The sequence below is a fragment of the Gnatocerus cornutus genome, unplaced genomic scaffold, assembly GCF_029298725.1.
Source record: "Gnatocerus cornutus isolate USDA-ARS CGAHR unplaced genomic scaffold, icGnaCorn1.1 ctg00000104.1, whole genome shotgun sequence".
NCBI classification, from domain to species: Eukaryota; Metazoa; Arthropoda; class Insecta; order Coleoptera; family Tenebrionidae; genus Gnatocerus; species Gnatocerus cornutus.
Window position 1 is genome coordinate 22,010 of NW_028275444.1, and position 11,176 is coordinate 33,185.

The following is an 11,176-nucleotide window of genomic DNA, read 5'->3' on the forward strand; positions in this document are numbered from 1 at the left end:
TTCGCAAAGAAGAGCACGGAATCTACAAAATCATGACTTTTTACCAAGATTCAACGGCTGAATTGCAAGAAAACAGCAGAATTCTGCACGAAATCATCAAAATTCTTAGAGAAAACCGCATATTTCGATGCAAAACGACGATTTCTCGCCGATTTTCGTTGTTTTCTGGCTTGAACTCGCAAAGAAGAGCACGAAATCTACAAAATCATCACTTTTTACCAAGATTCAACGGCTGAATTGCAAGAAAACAGCAGAATTCTGCACGAAATCATCAAAATTCTTAGAGAAAACCGCATATTTCGATGCAAAACGACGATTTCTCGCCGATTTTCGTTGTTTTCAGGCTTGAATTCGCAAAGAAGAGCACGAAATCTACAAAATCATGACTTTTTACCAAGATTCAACGGCTGAATTGCAAGAAAACAGCAGAATTCTGCACGAAATCATCAAAATTCTAACAGAAAACCGCATATTTCGATGCAAAACAACGATTTCTCGCCGATTTTCGTTGTTTTCTGGCTTGAATTCGCCAAGAAGAGCACGAAATCTACAAAATCATGACTTTTTACCAAGATTCAACGGCTGAATTGCAAGAAAACAGCAGAATTCTGCACGAAATCATCAAAATTCTTAGAGAAAACCGCATATTTCGATGCAAAACGACGATTTCTCGCTGATTTTCGTTGTTTTCTATCTTGAATTCGCAAAGAGCACGAAATCTACAAAATCATGACTTTTTACCAAGATTCAACGGCTGAATTGCAAGAAAACAGCAGAATTCTGCACGAAATCGTCAAAATTCTTAGAGAAAACCGCATATTTCGATGCAAAACGACGATTTCTCGCCGATTTTCGTTGTTTTCTGGCTTGAATTCGCAAAGAAGAGCACGAAATCTACAAAATCATGACTTTTTACCAAGATTCAACGGCTGAATTGCAAGAAAACAGCAGAATTCTGCACGAAATCATCAAAATTCTTACAGAAAACCGCATTTTTCGATGCAAAACGACGATTTCTCGCCGATTTTCGTTGTTTTCTGGCTTGAATTCGCAAAGAAGAGCACGAAATCTACAAAATCATCACTTTTTACCAAGATTCAACGGCTGAATTGCAAGAAAACAGCAGAATTCTGCACGAAATCATCAAAATTCTTACAGAAAACCGCATATTTCGATGCAAAACGACGATTTCTCGCCGATTTTCGTTGTATTCTAGCTTGAATTCGCAAAGAAGAGCACGAAATCTACAAAATCATGACTTTTTACCAAGATTCAACGGCTGAATTGCAAGAAAACAGCAGAATTCTGCACGAAATCATCAAAATTCTTACAGAAAACCGCATATTTCGATGCAAAACGACGATTTCTCGCCGATTTTCGTGATTTTCTGGCTTGAATTCGCAAAGAAGAGCACAAAATCTACAAAATCATGACTTTTTACCAAGATTCAACGGCTGAATTGCAAGAAAACAGCAGAATTCTGCACGAAATCATCAAAATTCTTACAGAAAACCGCATATTTCGATGCAAAACGACGATTTCTCGCCGATTTTCGTTGTTTTCTGGCTTGAATTCGCAAAGAAGAGCACGAAATCTACAAAATCATGACTTTTTACCTAGATTCAACGGCTGAATTGCAAGAAAACAGCAGAATTCTGCACGAAATCATAAAAATTCTTACAGAAAACCGCATATTTCGATGCAAAACGACGATTTCTCGCCGATTTTCGTTGTTTTCTGGCTTGAATTCGCAAAGAAGAGCACGAAATCTACAAAATCATGACTTTTTACCAAGATTCAACGGCTGAATTGCAAGAAAACAGCAGAATTCTGCACGAAATCATCAAAATTCTTACAGAAAACCGCATTTTTCGATGCAAAACGACGATTTCTCGCCGATTTTCGTTGTTTTCTGGCTTGAATTCGCAAAGAAGAGCACGAAATCTACAAAATCATCACTTTTTACCAAGATTCAACGGCTGAATTGCAAGAAAACAGCAGAATTCTGCACGAAATCATCAAAATTCTTAGAGAAAACCGCATATTTCGATGCAAAACGACGATTTCTCGCTGATTTTCGTTGTTTTCTATCTTGAATTCGCAAAGAAGAGCACGAAATCTACAAACTCATGACTTTTTACCAAGATTCAACGGCTGAATTGCAAGAAAACAGCAGAATTCTGCACGAAATCATCAAAATTCTTACAGAAAACCGCATATTTCGATGCAAAACGACGATTTCTCGCCGATTTTCGTTGTTTTCTGGCTTGAATTCGCAAAGAAGAGCACGAAATCTACAAAATCATGACTTTTTACCAAGATTCAACGGCTGAATTGCAAGAAAACAGCAGAATTCTGCACGAAATCATCAAAATTCTTACAGAAAACCGCATATTTCGATGCAAAACGACGATTTCTCGCCGATTTTCGTTGTTTTCTGGCATGAATTTGCAAAGAAGAGCACGAAATCTACAAAATCATGACTTTTTACCAAGATTCAACGGCTGAATTGCAAGAAAACAGCAGAATTCTGCACGAAATCATCAAAATTCTTAGAGAAAACCTCATATTTCGATGCAAAACGACATGCAAAACGATGATTTCTCGCTGATTTTCGTTGTTTTCTATCTTGAATTCGCAAAGAAGAGCACGGAATCTACAAAATCATGACTTTTTACCAAGATTCAACGGCTGAATTGCAAGAAAACAGCAGAATTCTGCACGAAATCATCAAAATTCTTAGAGAAAACCGCATATTTCGATGCAAAACGACGATTTCTCGCCGATTTTCGTTGTTTTCTGGCTTGAATTCGCAAAGAAGAGCACGAAATCTACAAAATCATCACTTTTTACCAAGATTCAACGGCTGAATTGCAAGAAAACAGCAGAATTCTGCACGAAATCATCAAAATTCTTAGAGAAAACCGCATATTTCGATGCAAAACGACGATTTCTCGCTGATTTTCGTTGTTTTCTATCTTGAATTCGCAAAGAAGAGCACGAAATCTACAAACTCATGACTTTTTACTAAGATTCAACGGCTGAATTGCAAGAAAACAGCAGAATTCTGCACGAAATCATCAAAATTCTTACAGAAAACCGCATATTTCGATGCAAAACGACGATTTCTCGCCGATTTTCGTTGTTTTCTGGCTTGAATTCGCAAAGAAGAGCACGAAATCTACAAAATCATGACTTTTTACCAAGATTCAACGGCTGAATTGCAAGAAAACAGCAGAATTCTGCACGAAATCATCAAAATTCTTAGAGAAAACCGCATATTTCGATGCAAAACGACGATTTCTCGCTGATTTTCGTTGTTTTCTATCTTGAATTCGCAAAGAAGAGCACGAAATCTACAAAATCATGACTTTTTACCAAGATTCAAAGGCTGAATTGCAAGAAAACAGCAGAATTCTGCACGAAATCGTCAAAATTCTTAGAGAAAACCGCATATTTCGATGCAAAACGACGATTTCTCGCCGATTTTCGTTGTTTTCTGGCTTGAATTCGCAAAGAAGAGCACGAAATCTACAAAATCATGACTTTTTACCAAGATTCAACTGCTGAATGCAAGAAAACAGCAGAATTCTGCACGAAATCATCAAAATTCTTACAGAAAACCGCATATTTCGATGCAAAACAACGATTTCTCGCCGATTTTCGTTGTTGTCTGGCTTGAATTCGCAAAGAAGAGCACGAAATCTACAAAATCATCACAGTTTACCAAGATTCTACGGCTGAATTGCAAGAAAACAGCAGAATTCTGCACGAAATCATCAAAATTCTTACAGAAAACCGCATATTTCGATGCAAAACGACGATTTCTCGCCGATTTTCGTTGTTTTCTGGCTTGAATTCGCAAAGAAGAGCACGAAATCTACAAAATCATGACTTTTTACCAAGATTCAACGGCTGAATTGCAAGAAAACAGCAGAATTCTGCACGAAATCATCAAAATTCTTAGAGAAAACCGCATATTTCGATGCAAAACGACGATTTCTCGCTGATTTTCGTTGTTTTCTATCTTGAATTCGCAAAGAAGAGCACGAAATCTACAAAATCATGACTTTTTACCAAGATTCAAAGGCTGAATTGCAAGAAAACAGCAGAATTCTGCACGAAATCGTCAAAATTCTTAGAGAAAACCGCATATTTCGATGCAAAACGACGATTTCTCGCCGATTTTCGTTGTTTTCTGGCTTGAATTCGCAAAGAAGAGCACGAAATCTACAAAATCATGACTTTTTACCAAGATTCAACTGCTGAATGCAAGAAAACAGCAGAATTCTGCACGAAATCATCAAAATTCTTAGAGAAAACCGCATATTTCGATGCAAAACGACGATTTCTCGCTGATTTTCGTTGTTTTCTATCTTGAATTCGCAAAGAAGAGCACGAAATCTACAAAATCATGACTTTTTACCAAGATTCAACGGCTGAATTGCAAGAAAACAGCAGAATTCTGCACGAAATCGTCAAAATTCTTAGAGAAAACCGCATATTTCGATGCAAAACGACGATTTCTCGCCGATTTTCGTTGTTTTCTGGCATGAATTTGCAAAGAAGAGGACGAAATCTACAAAATCATGACTTTTTACCAAGATTCAACGGCTGAATTGCAAGAAAACAGCAGAATTCTGCACGAAATCATCAAAATTCTTAGAGAAAACCGCATATTTCGATGCAAAACGACGATTTCTCGCTGATTTTCGTTGTTTTCTATCTTGAATTCGCAACAAGCACGAAATCTACAAAATCATGACTTTTTACCAAGATTTAACGGCTAAATTGCAAGAAAACAGCAGAATTCTGCACGAAATCGTCAAAATTCTTAGAGAAAACCGCATATTTCGATGCAAAACGACGATTTCTCGCCGATTTTCGTTGTTTTCTGGCTTGAATTCGCAAAGAAGAGCACGAAATCTACAAAATCATCACTTTTTACCAAGATTCAACGGCTGAATTGCAAGAAAACAGCAGAATTCTGCACGAAATCATCAAAATTCTTACAGAAAACCGCATATTTCGATGCAAAACGACGATTTCTCGCCGATTTTCGTTGTATTCTAGCTTGAATTCGCAAAGAAGAGCACGAAATCTACAAAATCATGACTTTTTACCAAGATTCAACGGCTGAATTGCAAGAAAACAGCAGAATTCTGCACGAAATCATCAAAATTCTTACAGAAAACCGCATATTTCGATGCAAAACGACGATTTCTCGCCGATTTTCGTTGTTTTCTGGCTTGAATTCGCAAAGAAGAGCACGAAATCTACAAAATCATGACTTTTTACCAAGATTCAACGGCTGAATTGCAAGAAAACAGCAGAATTCTGCACGAAATCATCAAAATTCTTAGAGAAAACCGCATATTTCGATGCAAAACGACGATTTCTCGCTGATTTTCGTTGTTTTCTATCTTGAATTCGCAAAGAAGAGCACGAAATCTACAAAATCATGACTTTTTACCAAGATTCAAAGGCTGAATTGCAAGAAAACAGCAGAATTCTGCACGAAATCGTCAAAATTCTTAGAGAAAACCGCATATTTCGATGCAAAACGACGATTTCTCGCCGATTTTCGTTGTTTTCTGGCTTGAATTCGCAAAGAAGAGCACGAAATCTACAAAATCATGACTTTTTACCAAGATTCAACTGCTGAATGCAAGAAAACAGCAGAATTCTGCACGAAATCATCAAAATTCTTAGAGAAAACCGCATATTTCGATGCAAAACGACGATTTCTCGCTGATTTTCGTTGTTTTCTATCTTGAATTCGCAAAGAAGAGCACGAAATCTACAAAATCATGACTTTTTACCAAGATTCAACGGCTGAATTGCAAGAAAACAGCAGAATTCTGCACGAAATCGTCAAAATTCTTAGAGAAAACCGCATATTTCGATGCAAAACGACGATTTCTCGCCGATTTTCGTTGTTTTCTGGCATGAATTTGCAAAGAAGAGCACGAAATCTACAAAATCATGACTTTTTACCAAGATTCAACGGCTGAATTGCAAGAAAACAGCAGAATTCTGCACGAAATCATCAAAATTCTTACAGAAAACCGCATATTTCGATGCAAAACAACGATTTCTCGCCGATTTTCGTTGTTGTCTGGCTTGAATTCGCAAGGAAGAGCACGAAATCTACAAAATCATCACTTTTTACCAAGATTCTACGGCTGAATTGCAAGAAAACAGCAGAATTCTGCACGAAATCATCAAAATTCTTACAGAAAACCGCATATTTCGATGCAAAACGACGATTTCTCGCCGATTTTCGTTGTTTTCTGGCTTGAATTCGCAAAGAAGAGCACGAAATCTACAAAATCATGACTTTTTACCAAGATTCAACGGCTGAATTGCAAGAAAACAGCAGAATTCTGCACGAAATCATCAAAATTCTTAGAGAAAACCGCATATTTCGATGCAAAACGACGATTTCTCGCTGATTTTCGTTGTTTTCTATCTTGAATTCGCAAAGAAGAGCACGAAATCTACAAAATCATGACTTTTTACCAAGATTCAAAGGCTGAATTGCAAGAAAACAGCAGAATTCTGCACGAAATCGTCAAAATTCTTAGAGAAAACCGCATATTTCGATGCAAAACGACGATTTCTCGCCGATTTTCGTTGTTTTCTGGCTTGAATTTGCAAAGAAGAGCACGAAATCTACAAAATCATGACTTTTTACCAAGATTCAACTGCTGAATGCAAGAAAACAGCAGAATTCTGCACGAAATCATCAAAATTCTTAGAGAAAACCGCATATTTCGATGCAAAACGACGATTTCTCGCTGATTTTCGTTGTTTTCTATCTTGAATTCGCAAAGAAGAGCACGAAATCTACAAAATCATGACTTTTTACCAAGATTCAACGGCTGAATTGCAAGAAAACAGCAGAATTCTGCACGAAATCGTCAAAATTCTTAGAGAAAACCGCATATTTCGATGCAAAACGACGATTTCTCGCCGATTTTCGTTGTTTTCTGGCATGAATTCGCAAAGAAGAGCACGAAATCTACAAAATCATGACTTTTTACCAAGATTCAACGGCTGAATTGCAAGAAAACAGCAGAATTCTGCACGAAATCGTCAAAATTCTTAGAGAAAACCGCATATTTCGATGCAAAACGACGATTTCTCGCCGATTTTCGTTGTTTTCTGGCATGAATTTGCAAAGAAGAGCACGAAATCTACAAAATCATGACTTTTTACCAAGATTCAACGGCTAAATTGCAAGAAAACAGCAGAATTCTGCACGAAATCATCAAAATTCTTAGAGAAAACCGCATATTTCGATGCAAAACGACGATTTCTCGCTGATTTTCGTTGTTTTCTATCCTGAATTCGCAACAAGCACGAAATCTACAAAATCATGACTTTTTACCAAGATTCAACGGCTAAATTGCAAGAAAACAGCAGAATTCTGCACGAAATCGTCAAAATTCTTACAGAAAACCGCATTTTTCGATGCAAAACGACGATTTCTCGCCTATTTTCGTTGTTTTCTGGCTTGAATTCGCAAAGAAGAGCACGAAATTTACAAAATCATGACTTTTTACCAAGATTCAACGGCTGAATTGCAAGAAAACAGCAGAATTCTGCACGAAATCATCAAAATTCTTACAGAAAACCGCATATTTCGATGCAAAACGACGATTTCTCGCCGATCTTCGTTGTTTTCTGGCATGAATTTACAAAGAAGAGCACGAAATCTACAAAATCATGACTTTTTACCAAGATTCAACGGCTGAATTGCAAGAAAACAGCAGAATTCTGCACGAAATCATCAAAATTCTTAGAGAAAACCGCATATTTCGATGCAAAACGACGATTTCTCGCTGATTTTCGTTGTTTTCTATCTTGAATTCGCAAAGAGCACGAAATCTACAAAATCATGACTTTTTACCAAGATTCAACGGCTGAATTGCAAGAAAACAGCAGAATTCTGCACGAAATCGTCAAAATTCTTAGAGAAAACCGCATATTTCGATGCAAAACGACGATTTCTCGCCGATTTTCGTTGTTTTCTGGCTTGAATTCGCAAAGAAGAGCACGAAATCTACAAAATCATCACTTTTTACCAAGATTCAACGGCTGAATTGCAAGAAAACAGCAGAATTCTGCACGAAATCATCAAAATTCTTACAGAAAACCGCATATTTCGATGCAAAACGACGATTTCTCGCCGATTTTCGTTGTATTCTAGCTTGAATTCGCAAAGAAGAGCACGAAATCTACAAAATCATGACTTTTTACCAAGATTCAACGGCTGAATTGCAAGAAAACAGCAGAATTCTGCACGAAATCATCAAAATTCTTACAGAAAACCGCATTTTTCGATGCAAAACGACGATTTCTCGCCGATTTTCGTTGTTTTCTGGCTTGAATTCGCAAAGAAGAGCACGAAATCTACAAAATCATGACTTTTTACCAAGATTCAACTGCTGAATGCAAGAAAACAGCAGAATTCTGCACGAAATCATCAAAATTCTTAGAGAAAACCGCATATTTCGATGCAAAACGACGATTTCTCGCTGATTTTCGTTGTTTTCTATCTTGAATTTGCAAAGAAGAGCACGAAATCTACAAAATCATGACTTTTTACCAAGATTCAACGGCTGAATTGCAAGAAAACAGCAGAATTCTGCACGAAATCGTCAAAATTCTTAGAGAAAACCGCATATTTCGATGCAAAACGACGATTTCTCGCCGATTTTCGTTGTTTTCTGGCATGAATTCGCAAAGAAGAGCACGAAATCTACAAAATCATGACTTTTTACCAAGATTCAACGGCTGAATTGCAAGAAAACAGCAGAATTCTGCACGAAATCGTCAAAATTCTTAGAGAAAACCGCATATTTCGATGCAAAACGACGATTTCTCGCCGATTTTCGTTGTTTTCTGGCATGAATTTGCAAAGAAGAGCACGAAATCTACAAAATCATGACTTTTTACCAAGATTCAACGGCTAAATTGCAAGAAAACAGCAGAATTCTGCACGAAATCATCAAAATTCTTAGAGAAAACCGCATATTTCGATGCAAAACGACGATTTCTCGCTGATTTTCGTTGTTTTCTATCCTGAATTCGCAACAAGCACGAAATCTACAAAATCATGACTTTTTACCAAGATTCAACGGCTAAATTGCAAGAAAACAGCAGAATTCTGCACGAAATCGTCAAAATTCTTACAGAAAACCGCATTTTTCGATGCAAAACGACGATTTCTCGCCTATTTTCGTTGTTTTCTGGCTTGAATTCGCAAAGAAGAGCACGAAATTTACAAAATCATGACTTTTTACCAAGATTCAACGGCTGAATTGCAAGAAAACAGCAGAATTCTGCACGAAATCATCAAAATTCTTACAGAAAACCGCATATTTCGATGCAAAACGACGATTTCTCGCCGATCTTCGTTGTTTTCTGGCATGAATTTACAAAGAAGAGCACGAAATCTACAAAATCATGACTTTTTACCAAGATTCAACGGCTGAATTGCAAGAAAACAGCAGAATTCTGCACGAAATCATCAAAATTCTTAGAGAAAACCGCATATTTCGATGCAAAACGACGATTTCTCGCTGATTTTCGTTGTTTTCTATCTTGAATTCGCAAAGAGCACGAAATCTACAAAATCATGACTTTTTACCAAGATTCAACGGCTGAATTGCAAGAAAACAGCAGAATTCTGCACGAAATCGTCAAAATTCTTAGAGAAAACCGCATATTTCGATGCAAAACGACGATTTCTCGCCGATTTTCGTTGTTTTCTGGCTTGAATTCGCAAAGAAGAGCACGAAATCTACAAAATCATCACTTTTTACCAAGATTCAACGGCTGAATTGCAAGAAAACAGCAGAATTCTGCACGAAATCATCAAAATTCTTACAGAAAACCGCATATTTCGATGCAAAACGACGATTTCTCGCCGATTTTCGTTGTATTCTAGCTTGAATTCGCAAAGAAGAGCACGAAATCTACAAAATCATGACTTTTTACCAAGATTCAACGGCTGAATTGCAAGAAAACAGCAGAATTCTGCACGAAATCATCAAAATTCTTACAGAAAACCGCATTTTTCGATGCAAAACGACGATTTCTCGCCGATTTTCGTTGTTTTCTGGCTTGAATTCGCAAAGAAGAGCACGAAATCTACAAAATCATGACTTTTTACCAAGATTCAACGGCTGAATTGCAAGAAAACAGCAGAATTCTGCACGAAATCATCAAAATTCTTACAGATAACCGCATATTTCGATGCAAAACGACGATTTCTCGCCGATCTTCGTTGTTTTCTGGCATGAATTTGCAAAGAAGAGCACGAAATCTACAAAATCATGACTTTTTACCAAGATTCAACGGCTGAATTGCAAGAAAACAGCAGAATTCTGCACGAAATCATCAAAATTCTTAGAGAAAACCGCATATTTCGATGCAAAACGACGATTTCTCGCTGATTTTCGTTGTTTTCTATCTTGAATTCGCAAAGAGCACGAAATCTACAAAATCATGACTTTTTACCAAGATTCAACGGCTAAATTGCAAGAAAACAGCAGAATTCTGCACGAAATCGTCAAAATTCTTAGAGAAAACCGCATATGTCGATGCAAAACGACGATTTCTCGCCGATTTTCGTTGTTTTCTGGCTTGAATTCGCAAAGAAGAGCACGAAATCTACAAAATCATTACTTTTTACCAAGATTCAACGGCTGAATTGCAAGAAAACAGCAGAATTCTGCACGAAATCATCAAAATTCTTACAGAAAACCGCATTTTTCGATGCAAAACGACGATTTTTCGCCGATTTTCGTTGTTTTCTGGCTTGAATTCGCAAAGAATAGCACGAAATCTACAAAATCATGACTTTTTACCAAGATTCAACGGCTGAATTGCAAGAAAACAGCAGAATTCTGCACGAAGTCATCAAAATTCTTACAGAAAACCGCATTTTTCGATGCAAAACGACGATTTCTCGCCGATTTTCGTTGTTTTCTGGCTTGAATTCGCAAAGAAGAGCACGAAATCTACAAAATCATGACTTTTTACCAAGATTCAACGGCTGAATTGCAAGAAAACAGCAGAATTCTGCACGAAATCATCAAAATTCTTACAGAAAACCGCATATTTCGATGCAAAACGACGATTTCTCGCGGATCTTCGTTGTTTT